We start from the raw sequence: 14,956 nt of genomic DNA on the forward strand, positions 1-14,956 counted from the left end.
ACTATTATTATAACTTTTTGTCAGTGTAAAATTATCTTGAAATAGAATTTGAAAATTCCAATGCCTCTACCTTGTAAAAAATCCCTGTTCCCTAAGCAACTTTACTGTTTGCCTCATCAATCTATGGATAAACTATAGAACTAGTTTCACTTGGGAGGTGACCTAATAAGCAGAGAAGGCTTTACAAACAAGAGTCCAGTGGCCTTCCAGGGATGAGGGTTTTGTCACTGCACTCAGGCAGCCCCTCCCCATGAGTTGCTAAACAAAAGTGGGAGCCCGAGTCTCCGGTCGGATTTCTTGGACTTTGAACCCTATGTGGAACTTCTGTGGCCCCTGACCCGCACTTTGGGACACCATTGCCACTCAGCCTCAGCCCCACCCTGCCATGGTAGCAGAAGCCAGCAGATTTCCACAGCCTGGGGCTCTCTGCTTTCAGGAGATAACCTGTCCCCAGTAGCAGCTTTGATATTCTATTTCTTTAGACAGCATTTTATTAAATGTAAAGCTCCTTAGGCAGCCGTGTGCACATTTTCCCCATGTCGATATTTTGTCACACATCCAATCATTCAAAGCCAAGCTGATTCACTTCCACTGGTTTCCTTTTGGTTGCTGTTTGCTATTCTTACTAACAGGAAAAGCTCATTTCACTCCATTATATTTCTCATTTGCACAACCACGCTTATATTTTGTTTTACTTAACTTGTGCTTCACACAAGAAGGTGCAAAGATGCTAATCTGTGTTGCCCTGGTCCTTGTGGGAAGTGGCATGATGGAGAAGGTAGCAGAAGTGGTGGAGATGGATTTCTGGCTGTGACATTCACGGTCTGACCTCACACAGGTCTCTTCATGCTTCTGTCTTCAATGACAAAAAAAAAAAGGCAAATAATACGTGTAAACTTTCTGAATTATTATGAGAATTACATGAAATAACGTATATGTAGAATTGAAAATTTGTCTCTCATTTACTACATATCATAAAAACAATCTTATATTTCTTTTTTGCCCAGACGTAAGGAAGAAGGGAACATCTAAAGATAAGGACTCTTGCAGAGTGAAAGCTGTCTCTGGACCCATTGTATTTTATTTGTTCAAACGATCTCTCAGTAGCCTTACTTGAGCCAAAAGGGAAACAAACAAAACCGAAAGCCAGGTTTCAATGAGACTAAATTTAATTATGCCTTGTTTTACATTCCAACTGACCAACTTCCTCTTGTTGTCAGTTTGTTTTACTAAGACTGTCTTTAAATTTCTGTTGGGGAACCTTTAACCTCTAACTTGAGAGAATTGCTGAAAATCATTAAACACATCTTTGGTAGGAAATGGTGGCGCTTCTGGGTTTTATGTCTGATTCTTCCCTTAAGTTGTAAATTCTATCACAAAATTAAAATTAGGGGGTGGCTTTTGTTTGCACTTTTTTGTTTGTTTGTGTTCCTTGGATGTTGAAAAGCTATGAGTGGGAAGAAAAAAGCATTGAATCTGTTTTTCTTCCAGCGGCTATAGTGTTTGGAGTAAAGAATTAATTCTAGCTTGTTTTTGACACAAATTCAGCATGAAGCTTGGTTTCTTTATAATACCCAAACACTTTAAACATGGTGGGTATTCAATAAATGAATAAATATTAGTTTTCCTTCTCTGTACCTTTACAGTTTGTGCCTAAACATCGCCTTGTTTTTATGAGAAACTTTATTGTCCACATTAAATCCACTCCAGATCATTTCTATCATTCTCTCTTCGGGGCTTGACATTGTCCTTAGGCAGCTTATTTTAGAAAAGGGCTTTCAGAATTTCTAGTAATTTTTTTTTTTAAATCTTTTTTTTTTTTTTTTCAACGTTTATTTATTTTTGGGACAGAGAGAGACAGAGCATGAACGGGGGAGGGGCAGAGAGAGAGAGGGAGACACAGAATCAGAAACAGGCTCCAGGCTCTGAGCCATCAGCCCAGAGCCCGACGCGGGGCTCGAACTCCCAGACCGCGAGATCGTGACCTGGCTGAAGTCGGACGCTCAACCGACTGCGCCACCCAGGCGCCCCTCTAAGTAATTTTTTAAAAACTAAACCATTTTATTGAAGCTCCATGTGGTAGGGGTAGAACCACACATTAAGAAAATACCTAACAAGCCCTCTTCTAGCCCTGCCTAGATGACATAAAATGCCTACATAATCAATCCGTTTGGAGTAAGTTATTGAAGGCATTTTGTTAAAGAGCAACTCTTTTTCAGGGAAGGGGGTATTTTCAAGCTATCCGCAACCATAAACACTTCAGTAGAATTAGCCAGTTAGATTCTTGGTGAGTCCAATAACTGAGGTTTTCATCCAGCAGGAATGTGGAGGGATGAGACACAGGATGTTGATGTTTTGAAGCTGCATGCAAACTCTGCTTATTATGGAGTTGGGTAATCATTCTGGGCAACTAAAGAAAATAATGGAACCTGAAGGCAGAGGTTCCATGGGCTGGAGAGAGGCCAGAATTGCTTAGTAGTGCTTTAACAGATTGATGGGAATTAAGAGAAGTGATCTGTGATTGATGTGTCAATGTCCTCATCTAATTTGGCTCATAACAGTTGAGTAGATGGCCGTACAGGCTGGTAATAGGTTAGGGCCAAAATGAATGGTTGTTTTTCGAGACTAAACTTAGATCACTAAAGAAAGGTGATGATGATGGGTTGGTAAGAGTGTTGGTTGGTGCAGAAAGAGAATAGGTATACTTTTATTCTGAGTGAAGAATTAATTTCTCAAGTCTGGGTGTAGTTTAAGTAAAAAGAAAAAAAGCTCCAACAAGAAACCCAGTCTTGTGCTTACAAGGTCTAGGTTTGACCCTGGCTCTACTGTTAATTTGTCATGTTGCTAAGGGCAAAGAATATGCTTTACTTTTATATAAGTTTTCCTCAACTCTAGAATAGAGACTGTAATGCCTGCCCCATTTCTCTCATAGGGCTTCTGTAAGTCACAATGAAATAATTAGTGTGAAAATGATTTATAAAATGCCATAAAGTTCCACAGTTCTACAGATTCTTATAAATTCTGCATTTATTCCTAACATGCGTTTTTTTCTTTAAATTTTTTAATGTTTATTTATTTTTGAGAGAGAGAGCACGCACTAGGGGAGAGGGACAGAGAGAGAGAAAGACACAAAATCTGAAGCAGGCTCCAGGCTCTGAGGTGTCAGCACAGAGCCTGAAGTGGGGCTCAAGGCCACAAACCATGAGATCACGACCTAAGCCAAAGTTGGATACTTAACTGACTGAGCCACCCAGGCTCCCCAAGTTTTTTCTTTAAAAGCAAAAGCTAAATAAAAACAACACCCATGCAACATAGAATTATCCGTGCTAGAAAGCTCCTTACTATGATTCTTTATTTAATTTTTTATAGTTTATTTATTTTGAGAGAGGAGAGTGGGGGAGGAGCAGAAAGAAAAGAAGAGAGAGAAGCCCAAGTAGGTTTCTCACTGTCAGAAGGAAGCTGGTCATGTGACTCTACCTCAAAAACCAGGAGATCAGACCTGAACTGAAACCAAGAGTCAGATGCTAACCAACTGAGCCACCCAGGTGCCCCTCTTCTTAAAAAAAAAAAAAAAAAAAAAAAAAAAAAAAAAAAAAAAAAGATGGACCATGTACCATTAACACCCATTTTATGCATGTTTTTCTTGATATTATATTTAAAGAAATAAATCCAATAATTTTGATTATTCTAGTTACACATAGTTAAATGGCTTATAAATGGAATGGTGTTTTATAACTTAAGTAATGGGGAAAGTCTATCTGTATTGAGAAGATGATAAACCAAGAGTTCTGCTATGATTAAAGTAGTGATTTAAAATAAAATCTCTTCATTCTCCTGGAAATACAAATGATATTAGCCTGACTGGTTGCCAGTCAATGAAACAATCTTCGCCAGGGTTGGTTGACATCTGCCTGCAGCCTACAGAGCAACCATCCAATGAAGCCACAATTTCCTATGAGATGAGATTAAGATGAGAGACCAACATTTTAGATACACTAATATCCAAGATTTTGCCCGTAGCTAAGCAGCAAGAGTAGGCCACTTGAGTTCAATTAAATTATGAATTCATTAAATTGTGACGTTTATTCAGTTGGAGAAAAATAATAATCGCAGAACTGAATCACAAGGTTGATGACTCACAGATAACTACTGCCTTGTTGTTCTAGGAAGTACAGGTATAAGTGGCATGTTTGGGAACGAATAAGGATATGACCTTGCAGAGTTTTTTAGGTCTCTTAAACTTTACTTATGCCAAGAAGTGGAGAGACCATCAGCTTAGGGTATTGGGATTTTGCTAATTGCTCTAGCAGCAGTTGGCTTGCGGTTATTATTGATGCTTAGAAGACTAACAACTGTCTAGATTTCAATCAGGCTTGCCATGATTCATCTTTGGGAAGTAATTCAATAGGACATTGCAAGTCCATAAGGCAGAAATGGAGAAAATTCTTCTTGGAATGTCCCTCGATCTTCCCAGTCAGTTGTTTTGAATAGGCTCCTGATTTCTGACCACAAGTGAGATGATTTTTGCCTAAAGTTTACTATTTGTATATTCTCTAGAGCAGCTGCATAGACTTTGGCTCTGATCAAAGCATGACCTTATTGGATAACACAATGCATGAGGAAGCAGGAAGCCTAGGGTCAATTCCTGGTTTCACCACTGGTTCCCTGTGCTGTCATTGGTTGCATTTAATATTTTATTGAAAGTCTCTATAGCATGCATTAAACTTTATTTACTAAGAGCTCACAAGGCAGATAGCCCAACACCAGAAACTGTATTAGTATCTGATGGTGTGTAGATTTTTGTATACATACTTAGTAGAGAGCACTACAGAATATAAAATTACCTTCTGGGATAGCTTATATCTACCAATAATAGGAAATCGAGGTAACTGCAAAAATGTAATAATAACCATGTTTTATAGTGTTTGTATTTGCATCTTTACATCTGGGGCCTTGCTGACCCTGAAGGGACTGCCCCTTCCAGGGTTCACTAACTCCTAGAGATAGCAAACAACTCCCCTTTCATAGGCAACCACCCAATGCAGAGCCCTTACCTTCAGTCTTTTTCAGACTCTTACACTCCAGGCCACTATTTCCTTAATCACTGTTGTGCTAATCACTCTAGGGCCAGATATCAGACAACTTGGGACAGCCCTCTATGCCCCAGAACTTGCTGAAATTATTCAAACTAGCCAATCTTTAATATGCTTACCCTTTCTCTTCCATTACGTCTCATAGAAACCCCAATAAAGGCTCTTGCTTGTATTTTTCCCCTGCTTCCTCTGCCTCCTGACCAACCCTGATACTTCCTCATATGGCCCTGCATGGTGTGCTGTGCCTCCTGTTTTTATGTGGGTACAAAAACATGATAGTCTGTATGTCTTACCATACCTGATTAAAACAAATCCTGGGTATACTTTTATAACAATGTATTATTAAAAAATGGAGAAATCAAGCTTAAAATATTTAGATAGTTCAAGATTACATAGTCTGTTTGAAAACTAATTATTCTTCACCTCAAAGTTTATTGATTCAATCCTTCACTCAAAAATCATGATTGAGCACTCCCTATGTGTAAGGAATTCCTGGGGCGCCTGGGTGGCTCAGTCGGTTAAGCGTCCGACTTCGGCTCAGGTCGTGATCTTGCGGTCCGTGGGTTCGAGCCCCGCGTTGGGCTCTGTGCTGACTGCTCAGAGCCTGGAGCCTGTTTCGGATTCTGTGTCTCCCTCTCTCTCTGACCCTCCCCCATTCATGCTCTGTCTCTCTCTGTCTCAAAGATAAGTAAACATTAAAAAAAAATTTTTTTTAAAGGAATTCCTTCAAGGAATGTAAAACCACCTGGTCATAACAGAAACAAAAGAGACAAAGCATTATATATCTCAAGCATTTTTCTATTTTATTTTCAATTTCAATTTGACATTTTTTCTGGATTTACCTATTTGGAGCCCTATTTACCTGCTGTAACTTTCTTTCTGCCTTCCTGCCCCGTTTTCCCAAATTAGCACTTCTCAGCTTATCTTCCCCTCCCCCCTAGCAGGTGCACCTGCTCCTATACCTGGCATGCTCATGCCACACTCACACACCCCTCATGGGTACATCACAACCCACCTGATACCTGGCTAAGCAAGCTTTGTATTTCACATAATTAACTATGAATAAATAAGTTAATAAGAAACTTGGCTAGTTACTTGTTTTATGGGCATTTAAGCCTTGCTTATTTGTAACTGATAGGAGGGATTATTGTCAAAGGGAAATACAGAAGAAAAGTTCACAAACTATTGAAGAAAGGTTAACTGTGGGAATGTTTGTTATCTTTTCTGCACTCTTCCAGTGGTGTAAATCTTGAGTCGCTTAACATATAACTGATGCACAAAGAACAGCATATGCAACAGGTGAGTGTGGTCCTTGACACAATGAGCTAGGAAAGTGATCATTTCTGCAGCCCTCCTAAAAAGGAGGAAATGTCTCAATAAATCCAGGTATTGTTCAAGATATTTAACTCTGAAAAGAGACTTGACAGAATAGTACTTTAACTGAGAAAGGGGCTTAAATTTCTTACATAACCAGAAATCTGGGGATAGGCAATCAGGACTGATATAGCTCCTCCAATACTCAGGGTTTTTCTATTTTTCTATTCTATCACTCTTAGCTTTTGGCTTTTACCTCTGTGGTCATAAGATATCTGCTACTACTCCAGACATCATGTATGAGTTCCAGGAAGAAAAAAAGAGGAAAGGGAAAAGGGCAAGAAGGCATTTTCAGCTGAGTCTAACCATTTCTATTGAGGCTCAGACTTCCCTGCAAAATCCACCCTTGTATTTTCTGCTTGTATCTCTTTGACTAAATTGTCACTTGGCCATAGGAGCCTAAAAATTGAATAAAACACACAAACACCCAACAACAACATCAACAAAACAACTATGTATTTACTTCCTCCACTGCAAATCAAGTTTTTGTTAGCAGGGAAGAACGAGAGAAAAATGGAAACTGGTAGGCAACTCCCAGCGTCTGCCACACTTTTTAACAAAAATGCAGTTAATGGACCTCCTGGTAGGTTCAGACAATGGTAGCAGCATCCCACAAGCCTCCTCACATTCCTCCCCAGACAGTACAGATAGCAGAAAGAAAAGGTAAACTTATATGCAAACCACATTTCAGCACAACCTGGAGACAGAAAATGTCCAAATGTCGAAACAACTATGAATTTAAAAAGAATAATCGAATCCCAGAATGCAGCTTCTCACACTCCCACCACAATCTTGTTGCTGTAAGGCTCTTGGGTGAGCAAAAGCAGACCCAGAACTGCAGGGATGGCGAAAGAGGGGAGTAGTAAAGGATCCTAATTTGAAATTATTCTACCACCAGAAAGACTAAGGCCATTCTGAGCCTGGCATCCAGGCATTAGCATAGGTATAAAAAGCTTCATCCTTCATGACAGTCATTTCTGCATCTGTGTGTCTTACCACCACACCTAATTAAAGCAAATCCCTGGTACCTTTCTGTAACAATACATTATTCAAAAAGGAGAAATCAGGGAAGGAATGTTGGAAGTATGGCGATTTAAAGGGACAGGCAGGATTTAAAATGGCACTCTTTGAAACTCAAAACTCTGGGGAAAAGAATAAATATGAAAAAGGAAGAAAAAAATGCCCTTTGTCAAGTAGAAGAGGGAAGAGGGAAAAAAGAAAAGGAGAAAATAAGAAAAAAAGGAAGTCTTTTGTTCCTACAAGATAAAGGAGAAACATAAAAGCAAAGGACGCAAACCTTTCTTATTCCATAAAAACACCCCGTCCCCAAAATAGCCAAAGTACCTGGACTTTGCTATACCAGCATGAAATGATGCCATTAAATCAAGAATCTCAAAAATACCCCAACTATAATATCAAACGGAAAGTAAAGTCTATACAGAGATACAGTGAAAACAAGGAAATGAAATTTCACACCTATCGACTGTGGCAAATTCTCCTTTGATAAAACAACCAAGAATAAGAAGGAAACTGTAAAGAAGAAAACCGTAAAGAAAACTGTAAGTTCACACATCAAGCAGAATTAAGAATTCTCATACAAGCATTTGAAAATATGAGAAACTGTTTTAAATCAGAAATACTAAAAACTAGGGGTGCCTGGGTGGCTCAATCAGTTAAACGTCTGACTGTTGATTTCAGCTCCGGTCATGATCTTGAGGTTTGGAAGATAGAGCTCCACATTGGGCTCTGCACCAACAATGTGGACCTTGCTTGGGATTCTCTCTCTCCTCTCTCTGCCCCTCCCCTGCTGGTGTTCTCTTTCTCTTTCGCAAAAGAAATTAAAAAAAAAAAAAAAACTAAAAATAAAATGGACAAAACAGGAATAAATGAAAAGAGTTGATTGCATACAGGAAAAAAAAAATAAAACGGCATAATTATCTCAAAAATAAAGAATAAACTACAAGCTGCCCAAGTGAGAATAGATTCAAACAAAAATTTAATAAAGGGTAAGGAAAGAGGGTGAGAAAACAATGGGGAGAATGAAAATGGCTTGAATAAAGCAGTTAAAAGGGCCAGAGGGAGAGCAGCAGACATAAAAGACAGGCAAAAAGGGAATGATTTTTGTGTTAACAGAGCCCCTGAAGAAGAAAAACAAAACAAAACAATAAAGCAAAGCTAATATTTTAAACTATAATCCAAGGCAAGTTTATAGAGTGAAAAAAATACTTACATCTATATGTTCAGAGAGCTCACTGGGTACTAGGAAAAATTAATCCAGAATGACTAAACTCTTGAGACATATGCTAGTAAGACTCATTAGATTTCAAAGACAAAATCCTCAAGGTCTCCAGGCAGAAATATCAAATAACTTACAGAGACAAAAGAATTAGACTAGCATCAGATATTTGAAAACCAACATATAAAGCAAGGCAACAGGAGCACCTGAGTGGCTCAGTTGGTTGGGCATTGGACTTTGGCTCAGGCCATGATCTCATGGTCCATGGGTTCCAGCCCCACGTCAGGCTCTATGCTGACAGCTCAGAGCCTGGAGGCTGCTTCGGATTCTGTGTCTGCCTCTCTCTGCCCCTTCCTCACTCATGTTCTGTCTCTCTCTCTCTCAAAAATAAATAAACATTAAAATTTTTTAAGTATTTCTAAAAAAGTATCTATCTATCTATCTATCTATCTATCTATAAATGTATATGTAAGACTCAAACAACTGTGGGGGTAAGGGTAGAGAACAAATATGCAAATGTTACATGTAGTCAGTCACAAAATAGAAATATTGTTTCAAAATGAAAAAGTTATAAAGTAAAATTCATGACTGCTTTAGATCTGATATTAGTGAAAATGAAATTATTTCTTACAGAAGACAGGCAATAGTAATATTTCAGAATGTAATGCTGTGTGGCTCTGGATATGAAAAACCAGAAACACAGAAGCATAGGCAATATGACCAGAAGAACTGCTCTAAAGATGAATCTGATAACAATGACACAGAGTGGAATAGACGCCATAGGAGTTGGCCCTGAATGTAATCTCCTAGAGTGATGCTGGCCACCTAGTGCATGAGTCAGGTTTATCTGCCACATCTTGGTCATTGGAGCCTCATCAGAGCTGGTCCTGGGGCATTGCTGGTCATCCTAAGTACAGTGTATGTCTCAGTTTCTCCACCACCTGCTCATGCTCTGTCTCTCTCAAAAATAAATAAACATTAAAAAACAAAAGTTAAACGTTTAAAAAAACAACAATGACAACAAAGCTATACTCAATACAGATAAGCTAAGACTAGTATAATCTAGGACTGATCAAAAGGAACATTTGTACAACATGGAATACCCGCAAAAATAATGGCAATTATGATTGAGAATGTAAAACTCCCTGTCACCACCTCAATGTAAAGGTTCAATGTGGATACATTACTCTCCCTTGGGAAATTGATTTTTAGATGTTCTATGTCATATCTGTACATTTCAGTGATTGAAGTAAGTGCCTTAAGTTTTTTGGCTAGTGAGACACTTATGAGATAGGCAGATGTGGAAATCAGTTTGAGGTTTCTCACTTTGCAACATTTCATCACTGTTAACAACTTCTTTAATGTCCAAAGGACTCCTGTGTGAAGCTCACCATTTGTACTTTGTCTAAAGTCCAATCTATAAACTTTTAGACAATTAATATGGCTCCAAATATTCACACACTAGTAAAACAACTTATACATTAAAATTTCATATATTTAACAAACTAAATTTCTGTATGTATATATTGATGCTAAATTTAACATATTTCATTCAAGTCTAATATATTAAATTTTCTTAAATGTTTTAAACATATTGGAAAATAGAAAAACAAGTAATTGTTACAATAATTGCAACACTGACCAGCACACTTTGTTACAAAAGTGTTTGTACAGTGTATTTAGATATATTTCTTAACTGTCGTTATTTAATTCTTATTCTTTTTCAGGTTTACCTCTCAAAATTTCTAATGTTATGGAAAAGGTTAATAATCTATGATTCAGGGCTTGAGATAAAAGACGAGTATGCATGTCAAGGTGACTTACTTGAGTCCATCATCCAATTGGATAAGCTTTTTTTAAAAAATAGTTAGACTTTATCCATTGTCTCAGGAACTACAGATTGCTGAAATTATTGACTTTGATCCATCAGATAAGTTTTAAATTTTTTGTGATCTAATCTATCCCCTCAAGTGGCTCATCTTCATAGTACAAATGATAAAAAAATATACTTTCCCAATCTGTTTGGGTGTCTTTAAAAAAAAATACAGCTTTATATTCATTCTTTGCAGTTGTTATTCTGAGTATCTTTTCTTTATCATACAACGTAGGAGAAGTCTATTTTGGGACTACTCATTTCGAATCATCCTGAGCTTCCTTAGGTAAATCATTCGCCTTTGGGTAACTTTGTTTTCTTTCTCACCAACCATTGAGGAACTTAAGATTTTTTTCATCTTTATATACAAATATTAGATATAACTATAACAAAATTATGGTTATAAACAGTTGATATTTGAGTTATATGAATATACAGTTGAGAAATAATTGCAATGATAAAGTTCCTGCTCTTTAGGAATTTTCAAACTAAAACAGCTCAAATAGATTGGAATATATCTACGAGACAATTCCTTTGCTTTTTTCAAGCTCACATTTTTAGACCCCCATTGCTTTCCTCAGAGAATTATAATGTTCCACCTATTTGGGGGGACACCATAAAAATAACTTGAATTCATGGCTATAACACCCTTTTTTAGACTACTGTCTACAATATAATATTTGATATAAGGGCTATTCTTGATATAGTGCATACTGATATTGTAATTAAACCAACCAATCTTGACACAAAGGAATAGTAAGGGGGCATTACCTTTCTCTGTATCTGTATGTCTTTGGTGAAACATGATTGCAGAAGAAAAAGATAAAAGTCAATGTTTCTGTCTTAGAAGAAAATTCTATTATCACCCTCAGGATATCCCCATAAAGGATACAAAGAAAGTGAAGACAAGTAACACAGTAAAAATTTAGATGCATTTAAGAGGAGGAAAAAAAAGTTAAATGTAAACTTTGAGAAATATGGATTCTCAGTGGATGATTATTCCATGAATGAACAAATTAGGGTAACAGAAAGTCAGCAAGTTTTTTCTTTTAACATTTCTACAGAAAACCTTAGGAATAGGATAACCACAATGAGTTGGTTGAGATGGGCGTATTGATTGAAAAAAAAAAAAAAGCTTACTGGCTTTTGATAGAGATGAAAATTATTCTTGGACTGCAAGTAGGTCTGCAGACAGGAAGACTAATGTGGCTCCTTCCCAGAACTACTGATTTTATATTCTTTATCTCTGAATCAGCTGAGATTTTCATTCCATCTCCCTTTTCAAGCTGCTTAAAGTTTAAAATTAGCATCATTACATCAGAACAAAATCTCTTGCTAAGTCATAGCTCAACTTTATGTGTTCAGTGAATTTTTTTAAATCCATGAATCACCAAACAGTTTTGATAGATAACATACCTTCTTTCCTACACTCCTTGCCAAGTAAATTTCATTTTGGTTTAAATGTTCTTGTTACAGTCTAAATTTCAAACATATTTCCACAACTATTAAGGATTTGGAGTTTTAGATCATGACCAAAAAAGACAGAACTCCCTATATTTTTATTTTTGTTTCATTGTGCTAAATTGTGTCATTTTTGGAGAGCGTAGCAAGTAGCATATATACTTCCGTGGGAAGAAACAAATATTTGAGATCTTATTAATTAGGGTACCAATATGTTATGCTTCCCTCCTTCTTCATATATTTTATTTCCTGAGCTCATTCCTCCAGCAGGTTGCCGAGCATATTTGTTGATTCCTTGAATGTATTTATTCTGCCTTTCTCTTTTAGTTGTTTGTCTGGGTTTTGAATTCTAAGGAAAAAAATACATTTTTTTTAGAATTTGAAGAGAAGTCCCAGGACAACAGCTGTTCAACAGGTTCAGAGAGCAAATGGGTCTGGATTGGAGCAGAAAGAGAGCTAAGAAGGGAAAAATCATCTGAAGTATTTGAGCATATGGAAAAATTGTTGCCTATGCATTTCACAGCTTTGTTAAAGCATCTGGGGAAAAATAAAGGTGCACAAGAATTAAATTTTAAAAAGAGGCAATTATTAACACCAGAAAAAACAAACAAACGAAAAGTTATATGACAAGGAAAACATCACAGTGAAGTATTTGGTTTAGCAGTGAATAATACTTAGCCAAAATAGGATAAATATTGATTATAGGATTTGACCCCAAATTATATAGCTCCATTGGGAGAATGAATTCAAGGAAAATTGGAGGGTATAAGAGGGCTCAACTACCATAATGAAAGTTTATAGATCCTGATCCCGTGTTTTAACAACAAATCATGATGATTCGTGGTAAGTATGGCAGTCACAACTAGTGAAGAAACCATTAGTAATAATTATGCCAAGACAATAGGTATAAACTGGAACTGATAAACAAACCTTGGTATATGGTCACCCTAATTATAGGCATATTATTTTAAATGTAGAGGTAAATGCCAATGAGACAGCTCATTAAGTTGAAAGTGTCTCTAGGGAGTGTGATTGGTGGGGAGAGAGTAGAACAGGAGACTGCTGATTTTTAACATAAGTCTTTTAATACTATTTGATTTAAAACAATGATTATACATTGTATTGATCAACTTAAAAATAAAAATGTAGAGATTTAGTATTGCCTAATTCTTGCTGGTATGAACCAGAATGTTCTTTACTGTAGCAAGGGGCCATATCTGAGCTCTCCTATAATACTTATTTATACTATTCATTTGATGCTTCTCCCTCAAGGAAGGGTGCAACTGGATAGTAAATACTAGGTTCGTTTTGTCTCTGAAATAGGGCCTTGGCACAAAGTGGATGCATATTAAATATTTGTTAATGAATAAAAGAAAGATTTGCTGATATTTTCAAAGGCAGAAGAATCTTCTAGAAGCCAGGTTTATGAGACAATATTTTCAAGTACAGGTGTAATGGCCAGCCAGACTTATCCTGAGTGAGATTCACTAGATGGGGATTCTGTAGGCAACTTGGAAGAGGGAGATCTCTTTACAAAATGTAAACTTTTTAAAAAATTTAACAAAATTTAGAGCGAATTCTGACACTCTTGCGCAGATCCCTTTCGGACAATTGTACCTAAAATGATAATAACTAAACTTTTAGAAATCATAGACTGTAATGCATGCCTTTAGGGACGATGGGTTTTTCATTTTTGTTTTTGTTTCTGTTTTTTGGTATGTTTTTACTGCCAAATTGATGCCTGTTAATTTGTAACTTTCCCAAATTTTCATACTCAAAGAGTCTCTTCTTTCTTGTTATTTGAACAATAAGTTTAAATCTTGGAGAAAGAGGGACTGAAAACATTTTCTTTCGGGAAGCATTTTCATAACCTAATGTGCTATACTAGGAGGGCTTGGATAGGTGATGAACACCAGAGAGCAAACAATCAGTTCAGAGTTATTTGCAGTAGAAATAGGACCAATAGGTCATGAAATTCCACCTCATTGTTTCTCAGCATATTTGTCCTCTAAATTGAAATTATTATGGAAAAAATGGGGAGAGAAAGAAAAAAATGGGACTGGAAGCAAAACAGAAACAAGAAAGAAATAAGGGCAGTAACACAGATGAATCTACTGCAAATCAAGTTGAACTCAGCATACCTGACCTGATCTTATTAATCTTTTTAAGAACACAAACACAAAAAATAAAATAATAAAATCACTCTTCTTAATTTGAAACCATGCTTTCTCAATGCTTAAGAAAGTATTTATATCAGGTCTATTCTTTGTAGTAGAGTTATTTTGTGACACTTTCCTTGATCCCCAAAGTCTATCTCGTACATAACAAATTCCAGCTAATGTTTCTCTTATGCATAGCACCTTTGGTCACAGCCTTTATCACTCATATGTAATTGTTTTCTTGTCAGTATCTTTCACTAAATTGCAAGCTCTGGGAAGATGCCATTCTATTTTGCTCATCATTGAATGCCCTATGCTCAGTGCTTGGCACATAGTGGGTGCTCAATCAATATTTGCTGAATAAATGAATAAATTAATTATGTTATTCTTTTTTTTTTTTACTTTATATCTACAGGAGCCACTGTCTCTGAAAACAACATGTGCTCACTGAAGACTTGATTCAGACAATAAATTTGTGAATTTGGCAACCGTCAAAGCTCTCCAGCCAGACAGAACAAGACAGTGAGTATTGTCACAGCTTGTAGGCATTTCTCCCAGCTTAGGGGAGCTTAAGGCAGGTCTCAGGAGCAACTACAGAGGGCCTGGGGCCAATTAGACAAAGAAAAAACCTAGGATTAACTTCAGGCATCAACACTTCACATTCTTTTCAGTGACTGTTAGCTCATTGTCTAAGCTATGAAGCAACTCAGGGGAAATATAAATTACAGCAAGAAAGTGCACTATATCCTTCACCTGGCAA

The sequence above is a fragment of the Lynx canadensis genome, chromosome C1, assembly GCF_007474595.2.
Source record: "Lynx canadensis isolate LIC74 chromosome C1, mLynCan4.pri.v2, whole genome shotgun sequence".
Taxonomy (NCBI): Eukaryota; Metazoa; Chordata; class Mammalia; order Carnivora; family Felidae; genus Lynx; species Lynx canadensis.